The sequence below is a fragment of the Coffea arabica genome, chromosome 6c (genome assembly GCF_036785885.1).
Source record: "Coffea arabica cultivar ET-39 chromosome 6c, Coffea Arabica ET-39 HiFi, whole genome shotgun sequence".
NCBI classification, from domain to species: Eukaryota; Viridiplantae; Streptophyta; class Magnoliopsida; order Gentianales; family Rubiaceae; genus Coffea; species Coffea arabica.
Window position 1 is genome coordinate 26,507,102 of NC_092320.1, and position 7,016 is coordinate 26,514,117.

Below are 7,016 nucleotides of genomic sequence, written 5' to 3' on the forward strand. Positions count from 1 at the left end.
AGCTACACTCATGAAGTATTCACTCACAAATGAAAAGCTTACAATGAACCTCACACCACTAAGATTACAAATCTTCTTTGAAAAGTATTTTCTCACTAAAATCTCTCTAGATCTTTTGTATCTTCAGTGTGCCAAAGTTGTTTGAAGTATCTGACCAATCACTATTTATGTAGGACCAAGAACGAATCTCATTAAAGCTTCCAACGGATAGCAAGTAGCTGAAGAGTCAACTAGCCGTTGAAGTGTCAGACTTCCGATAGCCCTGTTTTATGCGTCCGACAGCAGGTAGTGAGTTTCAGAGATTTTCTTCAATTCTTTCGGACGTCCGGTGCAAGCTCTTTGTGCGTCCGACAGCAAACAAACAGATTTGAGAAATTATCTTGTTTTTATCGGACGTCCGTTAGAGACATATTCAGCATCCGATAGTTTCGTCGACTTCGAAGGATCCTATCGGACGTCCGAAGCATGCGTCCGAAGTTGTGCAATGATTATCGGACGTCCGATCCTGATTTCTTGAGCGTCCGACAGCCTCAGCATACTTTGTCATCTTTCAATTGTACTTGATCTTTGGAACTAATTTGCTTCATAACTGAATAGATCTTTTAAGAGACATTAGTAACATCCATTTGTTTTGTAAATATCAAAAGATAGGGATCAGGATCAACAATCTCCCCTTTTTTATGATGACAAAACAATGGATGGAAAGAAACAAAAATAAGTATAAGCTCCCCCTCAATCATTGCAACCAAAACTTTTAAGAGCCAAACTCATAATCTCAAAATAACTCCCCCTTACACATTGCATCCATTTCTCCCCATTTTTGTCATCATAAGAGTAAAAATCAACAACTATAATCCAGCAACAATAACAGAGAATTCAATATTCCAAAAATCAAAAGATATCAGCGAAAACTCAGATCAAAGTATCAAAAGAACAAATATTATGAACAAAAATCACTGCAATGATTAGACAAAACCTCCTACTTGTTAAAATTAGCATCATGTCTAACTATCCACATGCATTTCATGCCTCTTTTCATATTCTTTCTCACATAACAATCACTATTCATGTGACATTTTTGACAACAAAAATTATACATAACCAAAAAGTTATTTACATGAACAGGTTTAATAAATCTTACTTGTCTTCTCCTATGGATAGCAAACTCATTTGAATTAGAATTCAACCTATTCTTTTGAAAACAGATTTGTTTCTTGTGTTTAAGCAACTCATTTAGACCATCCATTCTTCTTTTCGAATCACCTTGTTCCTTTTTGAACAAATCACAAAGCTTTGCTTTTCTATCAAGCTCAAAATGTAAAGCAATCTCACTCTTTTTGAAGTAATCATTTTCAGCAATCAACTTTTTGTTTTGTTGAAAAAGATTTGCATTATCTCGAAGCAAAAAACTAATTTTCTGTTTTAACTCCTTGTTTCTAGCATAAGATTCTTTCAAACTATCATGCAATTTTATAATGAAATGTTCAAGATCATCTTCAATTTCATCATCACAATCAGATTGAGAATTAGAAGATGTTACCTCATCATCTCCAATGGCCATGAAAGCCAATTGAGCAGATTGATCTTCCTCTTCAATTTCACCATCGGAATTGCATTCATTCCATGTGAATTGAAATTTGTTTATTCTTGGTTTTCTTCCTTCTTTCTTCTTCATCACTGGACAGTCACTTGCATAGTGTCCAGGTTAGCCGCATTCAAAGCACTGATCAGTTTATTTTTTGTTGAACTCTAGCTTCCCTTTGTTTCTCGAGTTGTTGAACTGATTTGGGAATGAATTGCTAGGTCCACCTTTTCTGAATCTCCTCTTGTTGAGTATTCGTTTGAAACTTCTTGTGATGAGAGCGATATCATTATCATCACCTTCCACATCTTCTTCATCTAGGGAGGCAGAATCATCTTCATCTTGTGAGGCTTTTAGAGCAATATTCTTTCGCACTTTTGCATCCTCTTCCTCTTGCACCTTAGTCTTAAGTTTCAGCTCATAAGAGGTAAGAGAATTAATAAGAGATTCAATAGGCATAGTATTCAAATCTCTAGCCTCCTCAATAGCAGTCACTTTATTTTCCTAATCATTGGACAAGGCATTCAGGATTTTTCTATTTTTCTCAGCAAGAGAATATTCTTTTTCCAGCACCTCTAAATCTTTAATAAGATCATTGAATCTACAATACATTTGATCAACATTTTCATGAGATTCCATCTTGAAAGATTCATACTTTGTAACTAAAATGGACTTCTTTTGTTCTCTAACATTCTCACTACCTTCATGAATTTCTTTCAGTTTGTCCCAAATTTCTTTAGCTGACTTGCAACCCTTGACTCTAATAGATTCATTTGAGTCTAATGCACAATATAACACATTCATGGCTTTTGCATTTAAGATGAGATGAGTTCTATCCACAGCAGTCAGTTCACTTCTTGTTTTCGGTCTAGATGCATGAGTATTTTCATCTATAAGAGAGGCATCATATGGACCTTCACTAATAATAAACCACAATTCGATATCAATAGATTGCAAAAAGATAATCATTCTTTCTTTCCAACTCATATAATTTGACCCATTAAACATAGGTGGTCTAATGACAGAATGTCCTTCAAAAAACATAGCATTGTTGGTGGTCATCTTTACTCCAAAGCCGATTGAGCTTAATCTTTAGGAGACCAAGCTCTGATACCAATTATTAGGCCCGAAAACAACCCTTTTCTAGGCGACCACACAATGAAGCAGTTGATAAGAAAGCACAAGTGTGACGACCCCACTTCTCCCAAGGGCGAACCCAAGGGTATCGGCGGGTCGCCTGCCTAACTCGCGCCAGGACTCAAAACTTAAAGTAATAAAACGAGATAGATCGGAAGAGCACTATATACAATATATACAATCCCAAAAGTTATATTTACATCTTCAAAAGTCTCGAGTCAAACCACTCTAATACACTATAACCACAACCAACAGAAGATAGACCCTAAGAAGGGTTCTTATACAAACCACCAAAACAAAAACAAACATTCTAACTGTTCAACTATTACAAGCCAATCTAACTATACTAGTGTACGAGCCAAAAGTCCCCGCGTCGGCCCCTGCTAAGGAAAACAAAAGGAAAGGGGTAAGTTATATGCTTAGTAAGTAAACCGGGGCGAAAGCATAAATTTCACGTAACAGTTACACAGTAAGAGTAAAGCAAAAGCAGAAAAGTAACATCACATAATAAGGATACAGGTGGCTCCAAAGCCAATTCATATGCCATGCGTGATCTCCTGCCGACACTCCGTCGACCACACTCAATGGTCCGTAGAACTTCACTTGTACACCCACCGACACCTTATCACCCTCACTGGCCAGTCACCTCACAAACTTGCCCGGGCGAACGAAATCACAAACTTGAGCTTGAGTCACAAGCTCGGGTCACAAACTTGGTCACCTTCTCGGTGAACCGGATTCACAAAATTGGTTCATAACATGAACCTACAAACTTGGTGACCTCAGACTAAGTTGGACTAACTTCGACCAAGCCCTAACCGGCTCGAATAGTCCATACAGGTCTTAGATCGGGCCCACGAACTCACAAACTTCACAAAATTCACAAACTTTACTCGAAAGTCGCCCCGAGCCACAAGTTCAAGGGTTTTGGTTCCAAAAGAGTCATATACATATGCCAAGTACAATTATACATTCAAATTAGGGTTTAGGTCGAGTGCGATAAAGTACACCCTCGCCTAAATACCCTTTTCACATATCTCAAGCACTTAGCAAAGAAAACACACCAAACTGGCCTGAATACTTACCCAGAAACTGAAATAGCAAAAGTACGAAGTCGGATCGAAATGAACAGCTAGTAGTGGGCCCCACCAGTTCCGCCCAGCTCACCACCGTCTGAAATAGAAGATTGTGTCACATAATATCGCAAACGGCTACTATCGTGCCTAAAACAAGCAAAACGGCAAAACGACACGCGCGCACGTAAATATGACGAACGGAAACGGAAACGGCAGATTTAACACTCATTTCTAGTTTACTCATAAGTTGAGCTACGAATATCAGATTAAGGCGTATGAGATGCCATATCGAAGCTTAAAGGATGAACAACAACTATTATAAAGACATCCAGAACTGAAACTGGAGGTTTCAGTCCCAAATGGACCAACCACAATCACTTACGAAATCTGGCCAATGCACAAATGGTCAGTTTTGAGTGCAAACTGTTTTCTATGCTACACATGGTCAAAAGAGCTGAAAATTGGCAGTTAGATGGTTCATTCCAAATGGAACAACTTTCATGAAGGTCGGCAATCCAAATTCGGAACGGAAATTGGTCATCAGGACCAAAACAGATCTGACCAGAAAATGGTCATTTTCACGGGCAGGCCTTGTTTGCTCGGCTATATCTCAGGTTTTATAAATCCGATTCATGAAATTCCAAGGGCGTTAGAAAGCTCTGATATAGGGCTATAAGTTTGGTGTTTTGGTTGCAAGCCCAAACAGCTTGTAACCTAGTCAAATGTGAAGCCAAAGTTCCAGTCATAAACTTTCCCAAAAAAACGTAACAGAATTTGACTGTCAAAACAGGTCTGAGTATTTCGTTTATAGCTCAGGATATACTAATCCGTTTAACCTGAAAATTTACAGGAATATCCAGGACTTAAGGGGCTACAATGTTTAAGAAGGAAACTTTGTCCAATTTTGAAAATAACAAGGTCAAAAATGCAAGACACTATACCAGAATCGCAAAACAGGATCACAAACCGTATTTGACCTCAATATGCGGTAATGGCACCAAATTCACTACGGTTATCGGATGGGGGTATAAGATCCACCGTTTCGAAGCTAAGAAACAGGGCTACAACAATGTAGAAGGCCACTCAGTCCAAATCCTAGCACAACTAGGTCAAATATGCAAAATACGAAACCATAATTACCAAAACAGGTTTGCAAATCACATAATACTGTAATGAGTCCAACTCATTCTATACAAGTCCAAATGCATTGATTCCAAAGGCATATGGAAGCTAAGACATTCCTCTATATTTCATCAGAAGACACCAACATCCAAATCCAAAGTAATTCCGGTCAAAATAGCCAAATACAAACGCAGTTCTGCCATCCTGATCAACCCAGAACAGCCACAGTAAAATCGACATATCTCACTCTACACTAATCCAAATGACCTGAAACTTTACAGGCACCTCCAACACATCAATACCTACAACTTTCATGTTTTAAGAAAAGTCCAATTCGGCCTCTAACCCTATGATCCAAAACCAGACAGAATTAGGGGTTTTGAAACCCAACATTTCACATTTCAATCCAAATCCAAAATTGGTTGCAATTATCACTAATTCACACCTACTAGAGTCATTCCCCCTCATTATCAACCATCATAGATGACCACAACATCACATTCATATTAAACCAGAAAATTCCTCAAAAATATAAAAATTTCACCAAATCACTTCAAATCAAGAAATAAATCACATATATCATCACTTTAGCCACTACTAAACATAACTTAAGCTTCATTAAGTGCAAGAGGGAATTCACACACCACTCACCTAGTAACCAAGAGAGGTAGAGATGTTGGACACCTTAGCTCTTCAAACAAACTTCACTAAACTACTTACTAGCACCCAAGAAAGGAATTTTATGGAGTGGAATCTAGTTTAGGCATTTGTTTTTGGAAGATTGAACCAAATGGAAGCTTGAAAGTTGATGAAGTTTTCTTCCTTCTTGAGCTTGAGAGGGCCGGCTATAGTGAAGAAAAAATGAGGGAATTTTAGTGAATTTTGGAGATATTTAACTAAATGGGTCAAAAGGTCAAAATGTGGAATAGTAACTCTTAAACTTCAACCCATAAAATGGTGACACTTGTCACACCATTAATGCAATCTTATCACTTCTTTTTCCTCTCACATCAATCATTTCTCACTCTCTACTTATCTCTTAACACCCGATAAATTATACATAGTATCCGAAACTTAACCTTATTGGCCGAATTTTTCCGAACTTTTCGCACTAGTGTGTCCCACGTCCAATATATATTCTCAATTTCTCAAAATCTAACCGATACTAAAAAAATCATCTAAAAACTATATTTACTCATAAAAATTATCTGGGGAACTTTTCTAATAAAGAAAATGTGGAAAAAGGCGGGCGATAAATAAAACTCCACTTAAGCTTTCTAATATAGTAACACTAGAGGTTTGCTAATCATTCAAACTTACTAAACCTTGGTAATTAAAACAAATCCTATATTCACCTATGTCAAGGCACACACTAGAATACCGAATATAAATTATAGCTTGAACCTTATAATCATAATACGTAAACTAGGATTTTCAAGCTCAACCGAATTAGGGTTTCCTTCCTAGCCTTAAAACCCCTGATTTTTTTCTATACCGAATATCAAATAACCCTAATATCGACTTACGAACGGACTGGGGCCTCACAATCTCCCCCACTTAGGACAATTTCGTCCTCAAAATTTCTATGAACGAAATCTATCAAATCTAAAGTAACCAGTAGCCTGTACCTTCCACGTTCTTAAAAGAAACGAGACTCTTCATTCCAGTCCCTTCTCTAGTTGACGGTCCAGGATCGGTCTGGGTTGGCTGCTGGGTTCCTTTCTTTTCGTGCAATAAACCTGGACAATTGGCAATTTGATGCTTGGCGCTCCCACAGCGCAGACATCTCCTCCCCGTTCTCCAACAATTCACTTCAATGTGATTGGATTTTCTACAATAACCACAAATTGTCATACCACCCGCTCCACGACCCTTCTTAGCAGATGACCTACCTCGCTTACTCGGTTCTGGCCTTTGACTCTCAAGAGATGCGCTCCTTTTCTTTGCATGGAAGGTGTTCACTTGCGGCCTTGAAATTTCTGTCCTTTGAGTTTTCTCTGGAACTCCCATAGAAGTAGTGCTCTTTGCTATTGCTAAGGCCTCCCCGGAAATCCCTTCGTATTTCCTTTTTAGCTCTAAGTTCTTGTGCAAGAGCTCAA